This window comes from Camelus dromedarius, chromosome 18, assembly GCF_036321535.1.
Source record: "Camelus dromedarius isolate mCamDro1 chromosome 18, mCamDro1.pat, whole genome shotgun sequence".
NCBI lineage: Eukaryota > Metazoa > Chordata > Mammalia > Artiodactyla > Camelidae > Camelus > Camelus dromedarius.
In genome coordinates, this window is record NC_087453.1 from 14,663,934 (window position 1) to 14,691,850 (window position 27,917).

The window sequence follows — 27,917 nt, forward strand, 5'->3', positions numbered from 1 at the left end:
AACCCAACGGATTTGCATGGAATAAAATGAAAGTGCCATCCCTACGGGACTCTTACAATCATTCAGGGTGACCCAGGCTCCTGCCCACAGAGCATGAAAGGAAGCCTCTAATGCAGCCTTATCCCTTTCACTGCTTTAGTCCTGGACCGCTTGACGGGACCCACTCTGCATGCCGCAGTGCAACCTGCTTTCAATCTTGCCAAATTCTAGTCACTTTATCTGCACCCCATCTCCTAGCCACAGGCTTTGCTTCCTCTCATTCTAAACTTCAGATCCTCTCTCTGGTCTCCCGCCTCAAGATCCCCCTGAAAAAGTCCCATAGCCTCCCCACCCAGCACCAACCCCCTATGGTTAGTGCCTTTGGGAGTCTTGACCTGGCACTTCAATAAGAATGTGAACAGGAATGGAGTAAGATGGAGAGGAGTGGAGTGTGAGGCCATCAGAGTCTGAATCCTTACCTGGAGGCAATCAGCCCCCAAATGGCCGCCCATGCCCATAGCATGTCCAGTGCCACGTCTTCCATGAAGCTAATCTCTTCAGTCTCTTGGGATGACCTTGGCCCAAGCTTGAGCATCATTCTTGCTGGACTCAGATTTGGAAACTGTAATGGTTTCTGGAGGGAAGAGGCACAGAGGGAGAAAGTGAACTGATCTTTGCCGATCATTTCACTTGCTGCCTGTGCTGGGGACAAAAGAAGCTGGAGCTGCCAAGGGTGTGATCCCTCCTCGTCCTCCATGCTGTTCCAACCTCATGTCCACTTCGGGCTCTTTCCACCTTTCATCCTGTCCATATCCCAGCATCCTGGACTCCATGCATGTGGAAGTAAGGCTACCATATTGGCTATGACTCTACTGAGGGCCCACTATGCTGAGCACCACCTAGGTACTCTGCTCAGTACCACAGCATCCCAACCAAGCCAGCACTGGCAGTCAACTGCTTCTTGTGAGCAAAGTTTAAACAATATTCCTTCCTTTCCAAGACTCTACTCGTCCAAGCCTCCTGCACACTGGCTTTGTTTGGATTGAAGGGAGGAGTTTTGTGCAGTTGAGGCAGGGAAAAGAGAAGGGCAAAGGAGGATTAGGAATGAGCCAGAGGCCCTGTGGAGAGAAGGATCAAGGCCAGAAGATAAAAGAAATGCTTCCATTGAAGAGATGATGAGACTGCTCACGGGCAGTGCAGCTTTGAGACCCAAACAACAAAGTGCAGCCCAGAGCTGGGAAAAGGATCTCTCTCTCCATTTCCTACACAAAATCCTGCACTTCCAGGCAGTCGGGGAGGGGCGGGGAGAGGTCCTGCTTCACCTGCTCCAACGCACAAGGACAAAGTTCCAGCGTGGCTGGCCCTGAGAGCCACACTGACCAGGTCTAATCTGTGGACATGTCACAATCCTAGGAAGATTCCACAAGGTGTTGCCTTCCTGTGATGGCCAAGATATGGCTATTTATGTACCCATGGGTTGGAGAACCTGGAGATGTGGTTACAAATACGGTCAATGTCCAATGAAAAAAATAAACTAATTCCATTTTATGTTTGCTATTCAGACTCTTTGGCTATTGAAGTAGGTTCCTCTCAAAAGGCTATGAGTACTTCAGTCTTGGAAACACTTCAGCAGAGGGTGCAAGCCATAGATGAGTTGTTCCAACTCTATCAATGTGTCCTTCTGTGACTTGTCCAAGGTGGAGAAGCTAGAAAATGGCGGAACTGGGACTGGAACCCAGGTCTGCTTCAGCCAGGCCCAGTGCCCTGGTATCTTGGTGACAGGGATCAGATTACTGCCAGGAGACAGACATTAAGTGACCGCCCCCTTATCCCACCCCATACACCCAAAGAAGGATCAGCCATGCACAACTAGCACCCTGCAGCACCTAAGGCTTACTTCTAAACCTGAATAACTGATGACCACTCTGTCTTGAAAATCTGACTCACCAGTATGAACTTCAGAGTAGCCATCTGCTGTTTTTGTTCCAGAAATACTGCCAAGTATTGCACGTTGGTGAATGAATGGAAACTGGTCTAAGTGAACTGGCTCATAAGCCGATCCTTACTCTTTTTCCACGTGAAAAGCAAGAAAAAACAATTAAGAACAAGGAACCTGGGCTCACCAGCCCAGAGACTGCTAGACTAGCCCACAGATGGGTCCAGCTAGCGCTTTGTAAGAGACAACTGCACATGGTCACATTTGTTTCAGGAACAAAGCACCTGGCATTCCCTGCCAACGACCAAGGCTCCCATCCCAACCCACAGCCAAGCCTGAGAAGGCTTTGCGCCCACATGGAGCTCTTATCCCCGAACTGCTGAATCGTTTTTGAATTTGTCTAGTAATGTGCTGTCACTGGGGTCATCTTCGCAGCTGTCTTTTCCGGCGGTGCCTTTCCAAGAAGAAATCTGATCATTCCTGGCAGTAAAGTCGGTGCTCCAAGCAAGGCATGAAATGACAAACAGGCACATTTGCAGCAAAGACACCCAGGTGGATTCACTGGCAGTGATGATGTTCAGGCATGTCCCCTGATAAAAATCTCATCTTCCTTTAAGCACCCAGGAAATAATACCTTTAAAATTAGGGAGGCTCATTAGAGGGGAAGCTAGAGGGGACATGAGAGGGGCTGTCTCAGCTCTCAGCTGTGTTCCAGCTGATGCCCAAGACTGAGACAGCAGCTCTGCAAAGTGTCGCAGAGAGGAGTTTATAATCACCCAGAGGGAGGGTGGGAAGGGATAGACTGGGATTTCAAAATTGTAGAATAGACTACACTGTATAGCACAGGGAAATATACACAAAATGTTATGATAACTCACAGAGAAAAAAATGTGACAATGAGTGTGTATATGTCCATGAATAACTGAAAAATTGTGCTGAACACTGGAATTTGACACAACATTGTAAAATGATTATAAATCTATAATCACCCAGAGGGGCATCCACAACAGTGTGTATGCAGGGACTGGGCTGGGGGGTCTGGAAGCAGAGGAGGAGGGAAGCAGAGATGGTGGGAGTACTGAAGTGGGTTAGGGGCCCTCAGCAAAGAGGCCAAGTGCGCCAGGTGGTCTGTGCACGCTAATGATCGCTAAGGGGCCCATTTCTGGGGCTGGAATTGGCAAATGACCTCTCAAACAGAAAAAATATTCACAGTCAAAAAGGAGCAAGCAGATATCCATGAACGGAACCCAGACAATGGCTGGAGGGACAGAATCAAAGACCCCACCCAGGAAGGGGCACTAGCAGGGGCTGAGTATCTGAGTCCAGCCACGTGGCTGAAGCTCAGAGAGATACTCACATCCAGCAAGGAATTAAAATGCAGAAGGGAAACTGAGGCAGGAATCCAGTGCTATAGATGAGGGAAGGCTGCAGCTCAGGAGATGCCAGTAGTGTCTGGTGTAAAGTAAGTGATTAACAATGTTGCTTAAATCAGAATCTGTTGTGTATTATCCATTTTTACTAAGATAGATAGACCTACAGACAGACAGACAGATATATCAGACACAAATCTTAAGGGTCAGTGATTTTTTTACCTATGTGTACACCACTCAGTTCAAGATGTAGTACATTTCTAGATACAGTGCACTACCCCAGAAGGTTTCTTGTGCCCATTCTCAATCACAAAGGAACCATTATACTGAAGAGATGGTATATCTTCTATACCATAGATTAATTTCCTTCCTTGTTTTTGAACTTCATACAAATGGCATCATCCTGTGTGTACTCAGTGCTAGCTTTTTTCATTCAACATAACATCTGATATCCATCCGTGTCACTGCATGTAATGGTAGTTCGTTCTTTTTCATTATTGTGCAGTATTCCAATGCATGAATAATTTACAGTCTACATATCCATTCTGTGTTGATAGACATTTGGGTTTTTTTCCTAGTTTCTGGCTATTGTGAATTGTGCTGCTTTGAACGTACTCATCCTAGCCTTTGCCACTGGTATATGGTGGACACGGTACTCATTTCTCACAGGTATGTACCCAGGGCTGGAATTGTTGGCATCCATGCAGCCTTAGTGCATACAGTGTTGTGGTTGTACTTTATATCCTTGTGGCCATGTCTGTATGACACCATTGTGCCCTCTGTTATGTGATCTCAGTGGATGGACCCTTTAATCGCTCTATAACGTTCCTCTCTGTCTCTGGTAATTTTCTTTATTCTGAAGTTTACTTTATCTTATATTAATGTAGCATTTCTCACCCTGGCCGAAAAAACACAATCTGTCATCGGTGACAGTTATTAGAAAAAGGCACTCTCACACATTGCAGTGGAGATATATGATAACAAAGCTTTTTAGATGACGATTTTTTTAGTATCTACTGAAAAATGTACATACATGTCCGTTGACCCAGTGACTTTAATTACAGGAATCTAGCCCTCAAATAAAAATAATTACACACGTGCAAAAAAAAAAGCTGAATGTACTACAAGGATGCTGATTGCAGCATTGTTCATAACACTGAAAAAATAGAAACAACATAAATTTCCATCAATAAGGAAATGGCTCAATAGACTGTTGTATTATGGAAAAGCAATGCAGCAAGCAAAAGAATGAGGCCGGTCTCTGTACATGACCACGAAGAGATGTCCAAGACCATTTGAGAGGAAAACAAAAGTTGAAGAATGATGAGCATGGTATGATACTATTTATATTTTTAAACCACAAAACAGTTATTACACTTTCAATATCACATGTGTGTGTCTGGGTATGTATGTGTGTGCATAGTGACTACATATAGAAAAGCTTTGAAAAATAAATTCCAAATTGGGGGCAGGAATTGGGATAAGGGTCTTGAGATTAGGATGGAAGGTCAACGAGAACTTTAGCCTAATCTACGCTGTTTTATTTTTATAAGGAGAAAGTTTTTATGAAATATTGCTATATCAAAAATTAACCAATAGTACCAATATTGATTTCTTAGTTAGACAACTATACCATGATAATGTAAGATGTTAATATTAGGGGACACTGGGTGACAATTATACAGGAAGTCTCTGTATGACCTTTGCAACTTTTCTGTAAATCTAAAATGATGCCAAAACAAAACGTTAATTTAGAAAAACTCATGAAGATAATTGACTGAAATACAAAACAAAGAAAGCATAAATAAATTACAAGGTATTTGTATTATACATTACTACATAGTCATAAAATATAAGTCAATAAAATATTATTATGCCATGGAATGAACCCCGAGACATATAATCAAGAGAAAACAAAGTCAGATCTCAGACAATCCACATGGTACAATCTCAATTATGTGCAAAATTAAATAGAGTCTATGAACATGCCTGGTAATATAAATGAATAGAAAAAGCCATGCAAGTCCACATTCTAAACTAAGGGTCAGCAATTTTTTTCTGTTAGGGCCAGACAGAAGATGCTTTTGGCTGTGCAGGCCATCCTGTATTTGTCACAGCTATTCAATTCTGCCACTGTAGCCTGAAAGCAGCCACAGACAGTATGTAACTGAGAGAGTGTGGCTGTGTTCCAATAAAACTTTATTCGCATAAACAACCTGCAAAATAGATTTGGCCCGTGGGCCATAGTTTGCCCACCCTAGTCCTAAACCATTATCGGAGTAAAGAGTGAATCATTTCTTGCTAACATAGTTTACAAAACAGTTATTAATGAATTATTTTTATTTTTCTAAATATTAAAAAACAAAGTGTCCTAATCTAGTGCTCAGCACAAAGTAGTGTTCAGTAAGTTTTGCATCCTACCCCCTTCTCTAACCATCACCACCCTGCAGCTGAAATCCCGGATGCCTTCATGGTTAACTTGCCAGGTTACAATTACCTGATCCACACTACTCATGGTACCACTTGGTTTTGAGATCATGAACCACCTCAACACAGAGGGAACAGGAAAACAGCAGGTGCCACTGCACTAAATGACCACTGGCTAAATTCAGCACTAAAATGAGCTCTGGCTCCCTTTCCTGCTTTCTCTTCATGGAAGGCCCAGCCAGGTACAGGAATCTTCCAGAAACCTCTGGGCCCTCTCAGGGAGAACGGCTGAGGAGTGAGCTAATCGGCAGCCTGGCTGAGTGACAGTTATGTTCGGGAATGGTTTGCAAATCGCATTCTCCTGGAGCTTGTTAGGGGGCTCATTAACAGTACAACAGTACATTACTTTCTGAAATTCTGATCTAAGCAGAAAATTAAAATTATTTGCTAAATGACCTAATAAAATTCAATAAAATGTGCTGAGAAAATGAAAACCGCAATAGATCATCCTGCAGAATTTGGCTGAAAATAATATCGCTTTCCTGTCATTGAGAGGAAGCGCCGAGCCCTCTGTGCAGCCCGGGATGGACCTGGTGCGTGAGGCAGAGCCTCAGCGGTCCCCCCTGCAGGATGACTCGCAGGCAACGAGGACGGGACCGATGCCAGCTGGGGGGGGGGGTGATGACAAGGGTCCGTATTCTAGCCTGAAAGCCCAGCGCCACCTCCGCCTCCCACATGTCCAGCCCCTTAACCCACCGAGTTCAGGCCTCACCCGCCCATGCTGTAACTGCTTCAGCCACCATCCAGCTGCTCACCTTGTGCCCTGGCTACCCATTCCAACACGGCCTCCACAACTTCTGCCAGAAAGCTCCTTCCAGCATGCAAGTCTGACTTTGTCACGCTCCTTACAACATTTTCAGAAACATCCCATCGCTCAAAGGTCCAAACTCCATAGCAGTGATTCTCAAAGGGCGGCCCCTAAACCGGCAGCATCGCCTGGGCACTTGTTAGATATGCAAGTTTCCAGGCCCCACCACGACTGACCGAATCAGAAATTCTCAAGGAGGGACCCAGCAATCTGAGTTTTAACCTCTAGATGATCCTGATACACGCTCAAGTTTGAGAACCACCGCTCCCTAGTGTGGCACAAAAGAAAATCGGCGGTCTGGCCCTGTTCTTCCTGATTTCCTACCCCCTCCCTCCACAGTCCACCTGTACACAACCATGCAGCCTTCTACCCCACCCAGAGACTACTCCCTCTGCTGGGAAGGCCTCTCCCTTCTGCTTCGTGAGCACCACCTTCAAAGAGCCAGCATTAAAATGTCCAGTTATTTTCCCATTTGAAGGGCCAGCCTTCTACCTTGCTTGCATCATTCTCCAAGGTAGCTGTTGAGCTGGTCTGAAGAGCAGCCTTCCTTGAGAGCCCCAAGGGAGGTCACTTTTATCAACCCCCACCTCGCTTTTTTCTTATCATCTGTCTGGAGACTGGCTGCCCTGCTCAACTGTGAGGAACTGGGGAAGGAGGGGAAGGGGAGAGGGGGCAAAAGAGGATTTTCTTAGAACCTCGCCCAGGGCCTGGGAGGGAGTTAGTGCTTTGCAAACGCTTGCCCAAAAAAAAGAATCTTATCGACTTGAGAGTATAAGGAAAGCCTCTCAAGATCACTCCAATTCACAAGCACAATTGGGTCTACACACTCCCACAGAGACAAAGATATCCAAAGCAGCAAGCCCCTCTCCTCTCCAGCGGAAGGGTGGCAGTTCAGCTCCAAGAGTCGCAGATGAATGATCGAGCTCACGTGTGTTTCTAGCATAAGCTAACAGTTCACTTAGCTGGAAAAGACGTGGGTACAGAGGTGTTGCCAAGCAGGAGAGGCAGGAGCTGCAGCAGCTAGCAGATGCCCGGCTGGTCAGCAGCCGTCCCTTCCGGGTGTATGAAGCGTAAGTGATAGACTGATCAACCTAAGACACGTCTGCACTCATGCAGCCTAATGACAATCAAAATCAACCCCAACGGGAAACGTCTAAATCCACTAATTCTTTAAGCTCTTTCAAAAACTAAGAGCTCTCCTGGAGAACATATTTGGGACATGAACCCCCAAACCTTTGAATCGGTACTAGGCCTAAACTCTCAATTGTGAGGCCCCAAGGGATGACCTAGGGGAAGCCATGGGGACCTAACAGCAGTCTGAGAACTGAGGAAGAAGCTTTTGAAGCCATCCACGGACTTCCCATTGATGCCCGAGAGCTCTCTACCCATATCCTCAACAAGCTGTGCTCCAGCAGTAGGAGCCCAGGCTCACCAACTTCCCAAAAGGTAACTCAAGACTCGGCATTGGGTCCTGAATATCCTAAAATGTCACACCTTTAAGATATTTAAGGAACACCTTAAATATGACTTGACTTGGTGGCTATGGACCCAGAGATCCCTGAGCTACTGTCCAAGAGCTCAGAAAGGCCAAAGAAAATCAGATGTTCCCCAAAAATAAGGCTAACCAGGCTGTTATTTAATTACACATTATATATCTGGGGGAACATCATCTCTCAAAACATGGTGTCACAAAAAAAGAAAGTTAATTGAAGGAGGCCCATTGTGTTGAAAAGATGATCACCGATGATCTACTTTAACTTGTCTCCTTCTAGCAATGAGGAAAGCGAGGTCTGGAGAGAACAGGTGACTTGCCGCAAAACTCACAGCTACATGGAGTAGCAGGTAGCAAGAACTCAGGTCTCCTATCTCCCAGCCTGGGGCTTTTTCAACAATATACCAAGTTGCTATTCAGAATATCAGTGAGCCCATAGGAGAGCAGGTCTCAAAGTGTAGTTCCTGGACGAGCAGCTTTAATCAGCATCCCCTGGGAACCTGTTAGAAATTCAAATGTTGGGACCCAACCAGACTTGCTGAATCAGAAAGTCTGGGGCCATGACTCAACCAGTCCTCCAGGTGATTCTAATGCACTGAAGAGTTTGAGAACCACTGCCACAGGGAAACAACGCTTGCATCCCCTGATGTTTTTCTCAGTTGAACTTGAAGGGAGCACCTGGTCCTAGCATGAGATGAACAAAGCATAGACAGAGGGCATCTTGGAAGCTTAGTCCAAACTGCCCCCGCATGCAAGTCCCCTCGGTTGCATCCCTGATAGATGGCTATCCATCTTGGGGTGGATGCCGCCAGGACTAGAAATGCATCACCCTCTAAAATGCCCTTATCTTTATTGTAAAGCTCTTGGGTTAGAAGTTTCTTCCTATGGTCAACAAAGATCTGCTCCCTTAACCTCTACTCTCCTCCTATCTCATCCCTGCACCCTCCGGGAGGCCACGCCAGCCCTGCAAACATCACTTGCACCGGGGCCTCCAAGATGATTGTTCCATGGCTTCCCCAGTCCCGGGGAAGAGCAGTCACTGGTAAAAATTGTTGGCTCTGCACAAATGGTCTCCCTTTCTGGGGGGTGGTTCTTAAAAGGAAAGTAAGGTCAAGCAAAAGGAAATAAAGAGGGAGGGGAGGAAGAAAACAAAACGGAAAGATGGAAGGAAGGAAAGAAGGAGGAAGGGAAGAAAGGAAGAAGGAAATGCTTTTCAAATACTCACTTAGTCTGGCATTTAATCCACAAAACACTATGAGAGATTCTTCTCCACCACTTTACCAGTTAAGGAGGCAAAAGTTTCACCAGGTAAAGTAAATTGACGGTGGCCATCCTCAGCATTGCCTACCCTCTCAGGAGCTCCTCCTCTCACCACTGCCAGACCACCAGTAGCTGTTTCCCATTTAGCAGCCTAGACATTTAACCACCCCTGAAGGAGAACACCACTTAGTCTGTTTGCCGAGACCTGGGAATGGTTCTCGTTGGTCTGTCTTAGATCACATGCTCCTCCCTGAACCAATCACTATGGCTGGGTGAGTGTAATGACTTGATTGGCTAGGCCAGGATCACGTGTCCTTGTCTGGCTCAGGGGGTGGGAGCAGCCTCAGCTAAATGAGGGAGGAGGGGTGCTGTTAGCAGTAGGGGAAGGAATGAATGCTGGAGAAACAGAAAAAGGTAAAGATTTCCACTACCCTTCCCTGGTGGAATAATGATCTCAACAGAAGGGATACCCATAAACACAGTGAATATCTTCTCCTTCTGCCCGGTTAAGCTCATTCTGTTTAAAAAGATATTATATATAATATATATAAGCCTTCTGCACTGAATTATTAAAGTATAATAATAATGGTTAAGATTGAGGCACAAAGGGAAGGTCTTGAGCAGTGGGACGTTTCAAACAGCACAAATTTACTGTTAGCACCCACAGCCCTGACTGCTCCGCTCCCTTCAGTTAGGTGAGTTAGGACGCACCTCTCCCAGGAGGAAGGTGGGCCTTGTGGCTCTTTCCCATCTATTCTTCCCATGGACATAATCACTCTTTGAAACTCATTGTTTTTCAGTTCTCAGATATTTCCAAGATGCTTCGTAGGTTAAAGTCCATTCACTTGTTCCTACCAGGATGCTTAACGTTGGCTCAGCTACACCTCCAGCCCAGCCAGTATGTCACAGGAGATGCCAGTAATACACCTTTCCAGCTGGTCTTGTGTTTAAGTCTTTAATTCACTGTGCTTAATTTTGCCTGGCTTCACCATTTGAAAGCCACTCCCTTCTTGCCCATTTGTTAATCAATATTTGAACTCCTCCACTTCCTCCTCTACCACACATATCCCCTTTGTAAGGGCCACCTACTTCTGGAGATATCTGATCAGAATCTTAGCAACCTGGGCCACTCTGAACAACTCCAGAGATACCAATCATGTGGAATTCCATACACACTGACGTCTTCCCTCTCTGAAATTCTTTGACATTGGTAATGATGCCATTTAGCACTTACTTACTACATGTTTCCTGCCTTATCTTTTTAAGAAAGTGAGTCCTGTCAACTTACCTTACCTATTGAGATATCTTCCACAAATGTACAGAGAGGGTGCACAGTTTCTTGGTTCGCCAGCTATATGGATGAGCAAGAGTGATGTCTGGGATAAATACTAGAGAAGGAAGAATTCCACCCATGGTGCCTAGTAGTTGTGTAACATTCTCTCAGCCTCTGTTTCCATAGCTCTGCATTGATTCCTGTCCCCCTGGTTTGTGTCAGGATTACTTAAGATCCTGTGTCAGTGGCTCTCAGTCTGGAGGACATGTCAAAGCACAAATGACGGCCCCATGCCCAGAACGTCTGATTCAGCTGTTCTGGCATAGGGCCTGAGAATTTGCATTTACTGATGCTGCTGGTCCAAGGGCCTCACTTTAAAAAAACACTTTTAGATGATATGGTGAAGAACATGCAGAGGACACATTATGGTTCCTTTGTAAAGAGATGATGGTGACAACAATGATGATGATGATACAATGCTTACAGAGCTTCAGTTTTATACCATATGCAAGTTTTCTATCAAAGTAGTTTCAAATTCAATCAGACACTGGGAATGTGGTATGCTTTCTGCATAACCACATGGAAAAAAGTTGATGTACTTAATTCTGCCACAGGGGTCAGGAACAATTTTACCTGCAGAGAATATATATGCAGGTGACTGCATCTCAGAAGATAAGAATACCTGAGTTTTAAATTTTCAAGGGATCACATTTATCAACATTTGTGTTAAGAGTTTTGCTTCCCATGAATTGTCTAAGAAATTATTTCCAACTACAAATGCAGAAATTAAAAAATAATAACACACAAAATGCTCCTTTAAAAAATCACATTTTAAAATTTCTCATTAATATTTATTGTTCATTCATTTTTGGCTCAGCTTAAAGAAAATTTATGGGAGAAAAACTCAAAATTGAGAAAGTTCTATCCTGAGATCTTGATGTTATTGATGAATTGGGGAAAGGCCCCTGGGATGTAATTTTGGTGTTGAAAGAATTTGAGCTGCCTGGGGAGTGCAGGGTTCCCTGTGGGCATGTCTGAGAACCACCAGCACAGTACAGCTATGCCAAGCCAGTACCGCAGGTTCAGCTCTGTGGACATGGCACCTTGGCAAGGCCACCACGGTGCTGGGTCAGTCTACAGCACTGCAGGGTGAGAAACACAAAAGAGCCCAGATTCTGGAGAACTAAACCATACCCATGTAACTCACTGAGGCCAAATGTTTTATTAATCTCTACTGGGAAATGCAATTGCATTTCTGTTCCCTATTGGAAAGTTTTTTGAATGAAAAAATTATCATAAAATTATTTTTCACTGACTGAGCTCCACTATGTGCCTGATAGACCATGTTGCTAATGCATTTTCTCTCTTCTTTATCATAACTCTGCCACGTATTGGTTATCTTGTTCCACATTGAAGTGAAAAAGACAACCTACTCAGTAGGGCTGATTACAGATTAAATGAGATAATGCAAGTCAGGTGCTTAACTCAGCAGAGCACATAGCAAGTTACTTGATAAAGGCTTGTTGTGGTTCTGGTGGGTTCCAAAGTTTTGAGAAGGATTTTCTATTATTTGTATAAATAAGAGCAGATTTCCATTTTTAGCCCTATAAGAGCTCCTATTTGCCCTTCCATGGCTAGTCTCCACCCTTTGCCGCCTGCTTTAGTAACTTCTATGATTACATAGAGAGGCTCCCTTTCCCTCTGGTTACTGGTTGGGTTTGACCAATAGGGAGCACCCGCAGGAACTGGGAGGGAGTGATACCAGTGAGGAAAGGGTATTTCTTTTCCCAGGTCCTTCCCTGCAGAGAGCTGAAACTGACTGTGTTGCTTGGCTGAAGTTCATACCTACTGCTGGGCATTCCTCTCCCCGCGACTCTGTCTACAGGTGTGATAACCAGTCCCTCCCTCCTTCCTCCTCTCAACTCCCATACATCCCATTTCCCCTTTCTAACCACAGAATATTGCCAGTTCCTTCTGATTTTTCTACACTTTGCCCACAACTTTGGAATGAATTCTTTTCTTAATCTCTCTTCAAATTAGCCAGTTAGACTGTGCCATTGGTTTCCCACCGAGACCTGAATTGACACTTAACACAGAATATCCCCAAATTTTTCTGCCAACAAAATCCTTAGTGTCTCGTAATTTTTTCATGGAAGCTACTAGGCCAACAGAAAACCTAACCATTGTTTACTTAATAGTTTGGTCCAAACAGTTTAAGAGGATTTTATGTCCTAACATAACTAAGTTCGTAGCTGGTTTTTTTAAATAATGCACATAAATTGACAGAAAAAATAGTATTTTTTCTTTCCTTTCTAAATAACTAAGTAATGGAAGGTGTGTGCCTGTTGAGCACTGCACAACTTCTCAAACCTTGGAATCAGATTGAATGCGACCACCTTCACTGTCAGCTCATTACACACCATATTTGGTTTTTATCACAGTGACTGAAAACCCAGCTATGCAAAGATACGATGTCATCCAAAGGGCTGTGGCATGATCTAATGTTGAAACTGTGGATTGCCTTAAACTGGTAGTTAGCATGATGTCCAGAGTATGACAAGTTTCCCTTAAAACACTTAAAATATCCCAAGGTACCCCCCACCACCCCGCCAAGTTTGCTATGTGCTCTGTGGCGTCTTGGCACAGTTTGGGAACCATGGACATAGCATCATTCTCATTCTATTGGATTCTGGTCAGCTTTTTGAGTAGGAAAGAAAGAGGAATAATTATGGCCAGCTTGAAAGGGATAGAATCTGGGAATGTGTCTCAGTAGAGGCGAAGAAAGAAAAAAAAAGGTTGCAAACAGCTGGATCAGTATCATCAGTATAAAAGGTTGACTCCATGGCTGGTTGACCCAATCTGTTGAATCTGACTTCTCATAATCCTCCTTCATCTGACCTTGGCTCCCAATCCTGAGAGTAACCCCTCACTGCCACTTGGAGCCAGTAAGGTCCTCTCCTCCATCTGCAGAGAAGCCCGAAATGGCTGTATCTACGTCCCTACTCTACGTCTTCTACTTTCTGTGAGAAAAACCCAGCAACAGTTTGGCTTTCATATTCACTGTTCTGAACTTTATTTTTTTCTTGGTCTCTTATCTCCTCCGTTCAAAGCCAATGTCTATTACCTCTTTACAGCCAACATGGCCAGAGATGAAAGATTCCGTCATTATTTTCCCTACATAACAAATCACAAAGCTGCTTTATCCCATTCCTTGATTGCCTCTGTCTCAAGACTCATTGTTTCTAACTATCAGAGGCACATATGAATTTCCTCTTTATGTCTTTTCTCTTCCATTCCCTGCAAATGCTTAGCCATTTATTCATTTTTATCAACACAAACGTCGGTAACACTTCGGAATAATCGGCTCCACTATGATAGCTCATTTATTACTCATCGCAATCACCTTCAACTTGCTCCACATCAATAAGGTGGGAAGGGAACCAGCTCAGCCCTCCCACGGGTTGGGTGGGTGTGTGTGCTCAGGGCTGCCAATGGGAAGCCCTCTGTCCACAACACAGGCAGGATGCCCGGACCCTGCCTTGGAGTCTGTACCTCCAGGTGCTTTTGGAAAGTGGATGAAATCAATCACATGACTTGGGGCTCATGGCAAAACTCTCAATAGATTCCCTGCTATTTCTTCTAACATGAGGCTGAAAAGAGGTGGGGGAGGGAGGTTTATGTCAAATAGCCTGAGTTTGAAACCCAGCTGTGTGTTCACTAGCAGAAGACTGTGTCCAAACGACTTAAGCTTCCTGAGTCACAGTTTCATCATCTGCAAAATGAGGCTGTTGCTACCTACCCCTGAGCCTGGTTAGCGATTAAATGAACTATGTGAAACTGCGTGATGCTGGCACGTAGGAGGCGCATTACTATCCTAGTGCCCGTGAGCCCACCCATACACTGCAGCCCGCTTGCAGGCTTGACAGTGATGGGTAGACGCCATAAGGCAGGACTTTGTGCATGTGGACTTTCAAGCCAGACATTGGGTTTATTGAGACACTTCCTCAGTTCCTGGGTCAGTGACCTTTTGCAAGTTACTTAAACCTCTCTGAGCCTCTATAAAAAGAGGCTGATGATAACCCTCCTTTTTAGAGTTTGTTACAAGGATTAAAGGTCTTAGTGCCTGGGAATTAGTAACACATGACCGGGGGCACACTACCTACACAGCAAATGCTCAGTGAGCTGGTTTTACAACCATTGTTAACATTTGCCAAAAGTCCAGGCCACGCCGGTCTGGTTGTAAAAGTGGGTCACAGTCTCACCACCTGAGGTATGTCTCTTGCTTTGACTATATGCACTACCAGAGGATATTTAGGCCTTCAAGGTCTCCTCTATATTGGAGGTGTCCCTGCGAATCGTATCCAGTCATCTCAGCTGCCACCTACCTCAGCTCTGTCTCTAGCGACAGGGTAGGGTCTGCTAGAGACTTCCAAGGCTGGCAAAGCCACTGACATTGACCTCTACCCTTGGCTTAGATGCCACACTGTGGCAGAGCCAGGGAATATGGAAGGTACTCCACAAGGCTAAAGCCACCAGCAGAGCCCTCTCCACGCACGGCGGCGGGGGAGGGGGGGGAGAGGGGGACGACTCCTGTGCTCTGGCCACTGGGTCGCATGACAATATACAGGCCCCTGAAGGACCCAGCCCTTGCTCCCAGCATCTCCCAGGGCTTAGGTGAGCCCTCCCCTTTAGGGCAGCTTGCCTGGGCTCTGCTTACTCCTCCATCCCTACCTCTGTGGGGTTCTGCAACTCCCTGCCAGTGTGCCCCCCACAAAAAAAGGGTATCTGTATAAGCAGCACAGACCACCAGGGGAAGGCACTGGAGGACGTAGAGAGGAAGGAGAACATGAGATCAGGACCAGTGTGGATCACCACAGAAAGACAGGTGTTGACTCCCTTTGCAGGAGCCCTAAGCCCCTGCTCTGGCCAGCCTTGGTGGGCTAGGCAGAGGAGACCCTGGACACTTCACAGGCCACTTCCCTGATAAGGTTAATCAAATCTAGAAGGTGTTTAAAAAAAAAAAAAGAAAGAAACCACAGCTTCCTCAGTCCTGTTGGGAGATTTGAAAGAAGGGGTGTGTATTGGTTATCTACTGCTGCATAACAAGTTACCTGAACACTCAGCAGCTCAGAATAACAAAAATGTACTATCTCCCAGCTCCTGTGGGTCAGGAAACTGCACGACACAGCTGGGTCCTCTTCCTTTGGATGAGACTATACCCAGTGGGCAGCATGATTGCAGCCTTGCAACAGGACGTGCAGAGGACCCAGTTAACGTGCGTAATTTACTGGGGTTTTTTCTTTTATCCATCACACACATAATAGATGGTAACATTCCCTACTCCACAGAGTTGTGTGTGATAAATAAACAAGGTAACTTAAGTGAAGAGCCTAGGACATCATAGGTGCTCAGTAATGGTTAATTCAATTCCCTCATCCCTAGACACAGCGGCCCGGCCAGTGAGTCCAGCTCTAAGAAAAGCCCCTAGCTGCAAGCAACCCTAAAGACGTCTATCACCCTGTGGCACAGCCTTTTTATAATGTAACCTGAGAAGTGACATCCCATCACTTTTGCCACATACTGTTTGTCAAAAGTGAGTCAGTGGGTCAGTAGGCCCGGCCTACGCCCAAGGGGAGGGAATTACACAAGGGCACGAACACCAGGAGGCGGAGAGCCTCGAGTGCCCTCTTAAAGGCTGCCTCCCACAAGGATGGTCTACAGAGAGACCAGAAAATTGGAACCAATAGAAAGCTTGCTCTAGGTGGCCCCATGAAAGAGATGCAAAATCATGCAGACAAGACACCAGGAATTTTTTCTCGGGGGAGCAACAGTGACCTCTGAGACTTCTCAGAGCCCCAATAGCAGTCCCTGATCAGCCAGGGCCCTGGCCTCAGACAAAGCTGGGTTCAGACACCAGCCCTGCCACGCCCCAGCTGTGTGCTTTTGGGTATGTTACTTAACAATTCTCAGCTTTAATCTCCTCCTCCAGAAAAATGGGACTAAGAATAGAGCCTGCCTCGTTAAGATGAAATAGATGACGCTCGTGAAGAGATGGGCACAGAGCCCTGCACGGGGAAAATATTTGCTGAATAATAGTTACTAACAGGCTGTACTAGCAAGAAGTTGTTCATTCTGCCTCCCAGATACCTTCCATCACAAGAAGTCATCTGGCAGGATCCGGGTGTTGTGGCCACTGGAAAAATCTCTCTTCAAAACTTAATCCAGTGGCCCCTGGCTCCTAAAATGAGCACCTTAAGAGACTGGCTTGTATGCATCCCCCACCTACCCAAAGGAAAATAAAAGATAGATGTCTTAGCTTGGGCTGCCATAACAAAGTGCCAGAGATTGGGTGTCTTAAACAATAGAAACTTACTTTCAGACAGTTCTGGACACTAGAAATCTGAGATCAAGGTGTTAGCAGGTTTGATTTCTTCTGAGGTCTCTCTCCTTGCTTGGCAGGTGTGTCTTCATGTGTTCAGCCCTCTGGGCATGTCTGTGTCTTAATCACTTCTTATAAAGACACCAGTCATTGGATTTGGTCCCACCTTCATGAGCCACATTTTAACTTAATCATCTCTTGAAAGGCCCTATCTCCAAACATAATCACATTCCAAAGTACTGGGAGTCAGGACTTTAACCTAGGAGTTGTGGGGGAGAGGACACAGCTCGGCCCATAACAACGGGCAAAGCATTGCCAGGTGTTGAGTCCCTAGAGATGGCAGCACCTTCTACAGACTCCCGTGAAATGCTGGCACGCCTGACTCTGCTGCATGAACGCAGAACTTGTTCACCTGCCACGGGGATCTCGCCTCCACCCTGCCACCAAGGGAGGCCCTCACTGTCAACAGCCCTGTCTGGAGTTCTCTCCCTTAGCAGTCAGCACTCAGGTCAGGAACAGCGGGAGAAATGGCTGAAGAGCCTCACAAGAGGAGGCAAAAACTGTCATCCCTGCCTGATGTGACAGAGGTCTGCGTTCCTCAGTGCAGGCCTGCCCGGGGGCAGACACCACTCAGGGAGCAGTGGGTTTGGGACAGAGGTGGTTTGAATAAAGGCAGGGTACAGGGCAAGGCCCCCTGACCACCACCATCCCCGCAAGGGGCGAGGGCGGCCTCACTGTGCCCAGGATGGAGAGGTGGGATGAGCAGGCCTCACAGAACTGGGCCTCTTAGGCCATGACGATGCTCTTAGCGGTGGGGGGTAGAAATTGGACTTGATTGCTGCAGTGATTATAATTAAGCTGACCTTTGGACAGACAGCTGGAAGAGGATTTTATAATAAAGCACTGATGAGGCTGAACAAGGAGTGAAGGGCTTGGAGAGAGCCTTGAAGAGGCTGGGCAGAACTTGTGTGTGTGTATGTGTGTGTGTGTCTCTGGGAGGTAGCATTAACAGATCTGCTTCTTGCCCAAGGACATTTCTCCTGCAGAGCCAGCCTTTCAAAGAACAGAGACTGAGCTCACCTGAGATGCAGCAGAGCTGCACGGTGCTCCCCAACAAGGAACCAGATGCCTGGGACTGTCAGCCTCGCATCAGGACCTCGGGCCAGCCAAACTGAAGAGGAAGAAGAAAAACACTGTAATCATACTTACCGTGTAGCAGAGCTACTGGGCTTTAACACCCTCCAGCTCATTTTGATCCTCATAACAACCTAGGATGCAGGTATGAGCCCATTTTACAGGAAGGAAAATGAAGCACAGAAAGGTTAAGTTACTTGCCTGAACCTATACCACTAGTAAGAGGCAGTGCTGGGATCTGAACCCAGGCAGTGTGGCTTGATTGCCTGAAGATTCTACCATCTTAGCCTGTACTGCCTTCCTTGACTGAGAAACAAGAATGAGTTAGGAATCACGGCAGGCGGAGGTCAGGAAACCAGGTAGTGAATTCAACACAGCCTCCAGGGCCAAGAGTAGAAGCAGGACTTCAAATTGCCAGAGGTGGCAACTGCTGAAGAAGAGGGGCTGATGGAGGGTGAGCTAGTGTGAGGGCCCTCATCCCCCTCTGTGGCCCGTCCATAGCTGCTTCCATCTTCAAGTATATGCCCTCTCCAATGCCCTGTCCTGGCTCTGCCTTAGCCAGACTCTACTTCCTTTATTCTCAGGGCAGGGCTACTGTTTACAGCCCTGGGGCCTATGCTCCGCTCCAGAGGCTGTCATTCACATCATAGTTTATGTTGTGCCAGTCAACTGTGCTCAGAAGAAAAAAGGAGAGCGGGGATGCAGGAGACCTCAGGAGAAGTCCATCAACCCTTGCATCAGGGGACCATTTTACCCATTTATACCACTGGGTAAAAAGCAGAGAAATCATCAGGCTTGGTTGACACTCTCTAGTGTTGTATAAAAAAAGTATTTACGTATTCATTCACCCAGCACATTTATCAAGCACGTACTACATGGCAAGACACAAAAGAGACCTAACCGGCACAATTCTTACCCTCATGGAGCTTGCTAGAACTCCTCATGGAGCAGGTGAAACTGACATCAGACAATCACGTGAATAAATGCAGAATTATAACTGTAGTTAAGGGCAAAGATGGAGGGTTACACCGTAAAATGAGAGCCTGGAAGAGGGAGCTCTGACCTTGTCAGAGGAGTAAGGGAAGGCCTCTCTAAAGCAGTGACACTTGGGTCAAAGTCTGAAGAATGAAGGGGGTCAATGGAGAAAGATCCCACCAGGCAGAGGTAACGTGCTCCAAGGCTCAATGGCCAGAGGGAGTGTATTAGTTAGCTACTGCTGTGTAACAAACCATCCCAAAACACAGAAGTTGAAAAACATACACAGTGATATTGCTCACAGGTCTATGGGTCAGTAGGGCTTGCTCATGTGCCTTCTGTCAGCTGTGGGTCATGAGGTGACTCTACTGATCTTGATTAGGCTCTCTGCCAAGTATGGGGTCAGCTGTCTGTAGACTGGTTGAGGATGACCTCAGCTGGGACAACTGGACTCCATTCTTGTTGTCTTTCATCCTGCAGCAAGCTTGCCTGGGGTCCAGCAGGACCAAGATTAGAGTGAGGCAAGAAGGGTAAGTCTTACCCAAGTGCAGGGTTAGATCCCATTTTCATTTGAAATTTCAGTGCTTTGTTCAGCACAGACTTATTGCATCCATTTTGATTTTTTTCTTATTCAGATATTCTCTATTTAGATTATTGAGTGTTTTGGACACCATTGTAAATTTTGCTCTTCACCCTCATCCCGGCCCTAAAAGAAGAATGATGCTCAGCTGCTATAAGGAGGAAGGCAATTATCTCCACCTGAACAGACCCTGGAACTTTCTAGGGGGGACAAAGTCTGAGGCAGCTCCTGAGAGGTCAGGAGGAAATAGGCAAGTGGACAAGGCAGGGCTCACCATACCAGGCAAAGGGAACAGCATGTGCCAAGACTCAGAGATATGAAACAGTTGAGTCATAAACTGTGGGGTGAAAAGGTACTGCAGGGTTGATTTTGAAAAGGGAGGTAGAGACCAATTACCTCAAGTGCCAGGCTGGCCAGCTCAAACTCTGCTCTGTGTGACTGGGAGGAACGGAGTCTTTGAAGCAGGAAGAGGATATCGTCATTGGATTCAATATATTTAACAAATAGTCATCCAGTAAGCACTCTGTGTCAGGTGGTGTTCTAAGCACATTACAGATGTTAATTCATTTAAACATTACAACAACCCTAGGAAGTAGGTCCATCTAGCCTGCCTCTGGAGTCCCCATTCTTGACTACTACATTTTACTACTTCTCTACCCAGTCCTATTTTAGGCAGTTTGCTTTGGCCAAAGTAGGGATGAACAGGAAGGCAGAAATTGAGAGGGATGTGGGAGGAAATGCAGGAGACAGGTGAAGAAGTTGCTTTAGTTGTCCTGGAGGAAGATGTAAGTGACCTGAACTAGGCAGAGACATTGGTGTAAGAACTCTAGGTGTGAAATGCTTCAACCTCGTAGACAAAGGAGAAGGCCCAGGGGTGGCTCAGAGCGGGAAGGCAGACTGGGAACTAGCCTTCGGGGGATGGAGATTGGGTGGGGTCAGAGGGAGGATGGTGAATGGTGCATGAAAGATGACAGTAAAGGGGTTGCCAGATGGCCATGGCAAGGGCTTCCAAGCAAAAAAGCATTTTGCATAGAATGGAAGAGCCTGGTTTGCAAAGGGCAGTGGGAAAGGAGGAGATCATTGATGCTGCCTCCTGTGAGCTTGGGAAGCACGGTCTGCAGGAGGAAGAGCCCCCTCCACTCAAGCAGGCAACAAGAGCCTTGGAGAAAAGCCCACATTATGAAGGGCAGGAGACAGAACATCGGCAAAGCAAAGAGGGTTTTTTCCTGGAAAAGGAAGAAGGTGACCCAGTAGTGGGTCATGATGATTCATCGGAGGGTGCCCCTCAGGTGAGATAACTCTGCGGTTTGTCTCCCCCGATGTTTCTCAGCAAAATTATGTCCTGTTTGCTCCAAGGGTAACATGCATGATAGTACACACTTTATTGAATTCCCTCCTTTTCCTGGTTTACTTTCCCATTCCTTACAGAGGCTTCTGGGAATCACCTCCCAAATAAACTACTTGCACTCAAATCTTTGTTTCTGAGTCAGCTTCTAGGGGTATCTAATGAAGACGGGGACACTGGGGCCCAGAGAGGGGAAGGGATTTGCCCCTGGTCACACAGCTTCTCAGTGCAGAGCCACAACCTAAACCTAACTCCCAACTCCAAGCCCAGGAAGGCAGAGGCTAAAAGCACAAAATATAGAATCACAGAGATCTGGGTTCAGTCGCCTGTGTAGATTATGTTATTCTCTGTTCTCCTCCTCCCCTGTCAGAGAATTCAATCTCTCTCCTCATTGTCACTAATTGCAGTACTTTCTGTGGAAGAAGTAAAGTTCCCCACCCCACTGAAAGAAGGCTTGACCATGGACCTCCTTGGTCAGTGAAATGTGAGCAGAAGTGATATATGCCAATGCTGAGCAGAAACCTTTAACAGCCATGGCTGGATCCACCAGTTTTCTTGCTTCCCCCCTCCCTTCTGCCATAATTATAGCATGTCGCAAATATGAGCAGCCTACTCTTTCAGTCTGAATTCTAGAATAAAGATGGATAGAGTAGGGCACCTGGGCCATGAGTGGTGTAAGATAGAAATGAAAAAAACCTTCATTATTTTAAACCACTGAGATTTGAAGTTCATTTGTTACCGCAAGGTAACAAAAGCTGACGAATACCCTCACCACATACTGGTTATATTACCTAAAGCAAATAGTGAAACCTCTATGAGCCTTAGTTTCTTCCTCTATTAAAAACAGAACTAATAATAATAATAGTATCTACGTAATGGGATTTTGTGGGAATTACATGAGGTAATTCATGAGAAGACTTAGTACAGTGTCTCGCACAGAGCTAACCAATGAATGTTAGCTTTTTTTTTTTTTTTTCTCTATCCCATGAAGAGATTTCCTCAGAAAGCAAGTTCTCCAGAGAAAATATATTGTTCCTGCAGGGCTCATCCCTGGCTTCCTTGTAAAAGGTACTAACTTTCCCTCCTAATGGCCCTGCTCAGAGTTTGTCGTCCTCACCACAATTTGGAGAGAAGTGCCAAGTGAGGTGCCCACGTCCCAGCAGGCCTGCACACGGGAAACACATAGAAACTTAATGAGTCCCCAGGGAGAGGTCCAGATTAGCCCTGGTTTAATACTCCAAAATGGCAGGGAGTCATTTATCCATGAGCTATGGCTTCTCCCTGTTGCTTGTGCATTACAACTTATTTATGAGGCAATTTGCACAATGTCACACCGGCTGGCCATTATGCTGCTGTCTGCTAACCACTAGGAGGGTTGCTGAACCCAGAGACAAAACGGCCCTCCCCACTGCCTCAGCTTTGCCCGTGACAATGAGCCAGTGGTTCTCCCCCAGTGTGGCACGTTTGCTCTTTGGGGAAGAGACCTCCTCCTCCATCACCAGCCCAGCATCCCAGAAGGCACCTGGGGGCTTGCCATGAAAGGCTAGTCTCTAGAAAAGGCTTCTGGGAAAGCCAGGGGTTGCAGGGAAGTTATTTTAATAAGCACTATGGAAAGAGGGTTTGCAGGTTGTCAGAGCACTGACACGTCTTCGACTACTGTCATGGGAAAATGACACAATCTTGTGAAGTGTTTTGCACATGGCTTGGCACATAGGAAACTCTCAATAAATGTTACCTATCATTGTCATGGTTACAACCTGCATCCCAGCTGGTTCCCATCACCTTGGGCATCATGCTCTACAGTACACTGGTTATTTGCTGCTACTGTGACTTCAGCCCGTGGGTAGAGAAGCTTGTGATTTGAGCTACATGGGCATCATCAACTGCACAGAAGATCTTCCTACAAGCAAGCTAGGATCTGAAATCAGACAGCTTCAGAGTCCACACATTTAGACTGGCCCAAAGCGACACAATGCTGTCTACTGCTGGCAAATCGTTAGCTTTGAGGTTTAACTTCGTATCTTTGAAGTTCTTAAGCAGAATGGCTTCTGTGTTCCAACTGCTACTGCAAATTCTGTCCCTAATTACACTGTGGCTCCATGCAACACAGGAGGCTCTGGAGGTGGGATTCTGGAACGGGAATCTGTCAGCAGAATGGGGTTGATAGATCTCCATATTTTAGGCAAGAAAAAGAATATATTTGAACTGAATGTGGCCTGTCTCCAATGCCCTTTCTTCCATGTCTACGTCCTGTCTGCCATTCTCAACACATCCCACCTTCTGCAAGGATTGGCCCTCTAGGGATTTGCTCATTCTACATCACACAGCTATTGGACACAACCTTGGGTCACTGTTTCTTGTCCCTTTTTTCCCACATCTTCTGTGTCTGAGTGTTCCCAATTCAGTTTCCCCTATACTATTTATTATTAATAATAGCTAAAATCTATTGAGTGTTTGCCTAGTGCCCAGGTACCCTATAAGCATCTTGCACGCTTATCTCTTTAAATCTTCATGATCACCTACCTGGTAGGGTCGGTACTGTCATATTTCTTATCCAACCAGTAGGACTAGAGAGGTTAAGTAACCTGCCCATGGTCACACAGCAAATAGGAAGGAGAACCTAAGGCCTGAATCCTAGTAGTCTGATTTCAGGGTGGGAGCTTGTAGCAGATTCTGCAGGTGCCCCACCCATGTTTCCTTGAGCCTCACCATTTCAGGACACACCAACCAACTTGCACCTCTGTGGTCTACCAGCGTAAGCAAATTAAATATGTCAGGTACCACCTAGTGACAAGTGGGAGTTGGTGTATAAATACCTCAGCTCCGTCATCCTTTGAGGGGCATAGCTCTGAAGCGTGTTTCTGTTCTGGCTCCCAAAGTTCCCCAGTGGAATTAATCTTTATTTGTCCATGGTGGTAATTAGTTTGAAAATGCATCCTGTATAGGCTTCTTTTTCTTCCCTGTCTTGCTTTCAGCTGTTTCCTACCAGTGTATCCTGGAATCCAATTCCAAACAGAGCACTAGCTTTCCATCTGTGTCTCAGAGTCTGCTCAGGGAAACCCAAACTAAGACAACAATCTTTTCCCAAATCAACTCAATTCATTTCCCTTTTCCTAGGACCAAAATCCTTTCCTCATTGAAGCCATAAAATTCCTGAGAGTTTTCAGGAATTCTGTTTATTCCATCTACAATTGTCCACACAGTTAAGGGGCAGCTGGTGGGTACAGGGGGTTTTATCTGCCCTGTGCAGGCACAGGGCATTGCACAGCTTCCTGCATGACTAAAATCACCAGCGCTACAACTAGAAACGTTTTCAAATGTGCTGTCTAGCTCCTATGTGATTGAGTCATTCAAATGGACCCAAACTACAAGCGATTCCCATAATTATGACTCCCAAGTGTTCACTTTTCAGAAGCAGCTAATCTTTGTTTTACTGATGCACATCAACAAGATGATGGGTTTGCTGACAGTCCCGGTCTCTCGATAATGCAGGGGGAATTGAGGAGGACAGAACAGAATCTGATTAAACTGTGGAATTTCCACCAAGGAGGAGAAGCTGCAAGGGAGCAAGCTTGCTGCCTTCAGTGGAAACCCGTCCCAAAGACCACAGGTCTTCCCAGCAGGAGAAAGACTCTAACCCCAGCAGGAAAGACCGCCCTTCATAACCCTTCTCACCTTGTGCCTGTCCTGTCCGCACAACTTCTACCATCACAGGCAACCAAACCCTGAGTAAGTTACTTCATTTTTCTGAGCCTCAGTTTCCTTATCTGAGAAATGGTACTAACACTACCTACCTCATTCATTCAACAACTTCTCACTGAATGTCTACCATGTGCCAGATGTTTGTAAGGACCGAAAGGAGATAACGTATGTGCGCATATACTTGGCACATAGTAAGTGCTTGATAACCTTTAACTAAAATCATTAAAATCATTAATTACCATTGTTACTTTATTTGATCCTCAAAACAAAACTACACTGTGGCTGCTCTTATCTCCATATTCTAGATGAATAAACCAAGGCTAAGAGAGGATCGATGAACTTGACTAGGGTTACCCGGCCAGAATTGGTACCCAGATCTTCTGATTTTAAGACCAGGGATTCTTCCACCCCTCACTGTCTTGGCGTCTCTGGACTAAAGAAAGAACACTCCCTGTGGGAGTCGAGTGTAGACCAGGGGTCGGCAAACATCTTCTGCAGAGGCCCGGGTAGCAAATACCTAAGGCTTTGTGAGCCATACAGTCTCCGCTGTACCGACTTCAGCTCTGTTGCTATAGCACACAAGCAGCTGTAACATAACGTAAACAGACGAGCATGGCTGTGTTCTGATAAGACTTTACTTACAGAAACAGGCATCGGACAGGAAATCACCTGTGGTCTGTCAACCTCTGGTGTGGACAAAAAAGACTGAGTTTTGAAGCCAGAACATCCAAGGTTCGAATCCCAGCTCAGACAATGCAATGTCTCCTCAGGCCATCTAAGCCTTGCTTAGTCAGACTTCCGAGCCATTAGTAAATGAGAATCATAATATTGGCTTGGTAGGGTTTGTCAAAGGTTCAGGGTAGGGCTTTAGTGTTTAAACCCTACCACTCATTCCTCTTGCCCTCTGGGTTTCTGCTGAGGAACCAGTCACTTGAGGAGCCATTGACAGATAATGAGCAGAGTCCCAGGTTTATTAATGGCTGGGCACATGTACAATATCTGAACGTAAAGTTCTCCAGGAAAGCAGAGACCAGCCCCGAGGTCTGAGTGAGGCCGCCTACCTCCTGCCCACAAATCTAAACCTTGGGATGGGTATGCTCACATCTGGGAAGAAAGCCATGTGGCCAGGTCATCAGAGCAGACCCAGAGCCCATGCACCCCACCAGCCCATGTGGACCTGGATGGCCAGTCCCTGCTTCCCAGGGCAGGCAGAGCAGAGACCTGGCTCAGTGACAAGCAGTGACCTCACTCACTGTCAAGCTGTGGCCCAGTGCCCATTAAGCTCTGGCCAATTGGGTTGCCAACCACAGAAGGGGTGCAGAGGAGTCTGGAATCCCCCTCTGTGGCCAGGGAAGCAGTGTAGGGCATTCCTTCCACAGGGCTTGGTTTTAAGGACCCACCAAGCACCTCGCACAGAGAAGGCCCCTTGGGGTGAGTCCTTGGAAGTGAAGTCTGAAACAGGGATTCAGATACATGTGACACATCAAGGAAATGCTCCCAGGAGAAACCTGCAAGAGGGGGGAGGGAAGGAAAAGAGCCCAGAAAGGACAGGGTTCGGGGTAAAGTCTAACCTTGACCTGATCCATGGGGACCTCTAGAGCATAAATTACACTGCAGTGACCCGCCTTGGGGTTTGGAAACCTGCGATCTTTTACAGAGAGTTCTCCCCAAATGAGCACTCTTTTCTCTTCCTCCCCACCTTCCTGCATCAGGTTTCCAGGTATGATGACACACAATGACCTTTGTCACAAACAGAATAGAAGATTTCTCAAATACGGTTATATCATCACCCATATCAGCCAGTCTGATGAGAATCTGAGGAAGGGAGATCAAAGTCTTGGCTTTCACAGAAGGAAACTCTCATCCTGCCCTTATCCCAAACCTCACGATCCCCTTACAGAGTATCTAGTGGACTGTTTTGTCAACCTGAGGAAGTGTTGTCAGGTTCAGACAGGAGCGAGAGAGGATGCGTTTTGCAACCAGAAAAAAAGAAAAAAAAAAGGGCAGAAACAAGAAAACAGATATTCTACCTTGTGTTTAAGAAATATGAGTATTTATGTACAGACTAATTGAAATTGGTTCAGTCGCCATATGCACACAGTTAAAGAGGCTGGTGTTCCAGACACTGAGACTAAACAAAAGCCTCTTTCAAAACACGATGCAGTATGCAGGCTCCCAACAGAATTAAATAATCATTTCTGGTGATTTTATATTCTAATCAATTCCCTCAAGTACTCGGCAAGCACCCGCTGTGTGCCCAGCACTGTGTGCTAGTCTGGCAGACGAAGGAGAGTGAGTACGAGGTCACAGGCTGCTGGGGGACATTGATGCGTAAAGAAGCACATTGAATACAACACAGTTGGCTGTCGCAGAGGTGGGCACACGGGGAGAGGGGAGCTGTCGTTTCTGCCTGAGCAGCTCATCTCCTCCGGGGCTGCCAATGGGGAGCCGGGTCTACAAGGAGAAGCAATTCACAGGAAGAGAAAAGTGCTCCAACAGCATGGAGGCTGAAAAGTGCACGGTCCGGAAAGGTGAGTAACCTGATGTGACTGAAGCATCACCAGCGCAGGAAGAGGGGAAGGAGATGATTATTATCACTAGCCAGGCCCCAGCTTGAATGTCACCTCCCCAAAGAGGCCTTGCCTGAGCATTCTACCAAAATATTCTCATTTCCTATGGCCTCACTCTGTCTTGCTTTCTTTGCAACACTTAACATTCTCTCAAGTTACCTTAATTACTGCTTTATTTGTGTGCATTCTCCCCAAACAGAACATAAATCCTTTATAAGAGCAGGGCCTTTGTCTGTCTTGTTCATTGTTGTATCTCCAGCTCTTACAACAGGGCCTAGGAGGTGCCCAAGAAATGCCAGTTTTAGAATGAATAGATGAGTAAAGCAACGAATGGGGGATTTGCAACCTGGAACACTTCAAACCAGTAGACGCAACTTTATACACGATGGCTTTGTCAGTTAGAATAACACTAGCTGCTATAAGAAATAAACTCAACATTTTCAATGTCTTTGTCCAATAGAAATGTATCTCTCACTCAAAAGACCAATGCAAGCATTGCTGGTTGCAGGCAGCTTTCCTCTTCCTGTTAGTAGGGACAAAAGCACCTTCCATTCTGTAGCCCTGCCATCCTTCAGGGCCTCAAAGTCCTTTGTTTCACGCCAGTGGAGGCAGGAAGTTTTTGAGTTA

General features: G+C 46.1%; 1 long non-coding RNA gene across 1 annotated transcript in view; it reads right to left on the reverse strand.

The window, feature by feature from the left end:
• The window catches only part of LOC116147377 (uncharacterized), a 307,447-nt gene that overhangs the window by 229,000 nt on the left and 50,530 nt on the right, over positions 1 to 27,917 (reverse strand). The window contains exon 3 of the long non-coding RNA XR_004130907.2: positions 18,065 to 18,155. This is a non-coding gene — a long non-coding RNA (uncharacterized LOC116147377). The remainder of the gene's footprint in view (positions 1 to 18,064; positions 18,156 to 27,917) is intronic.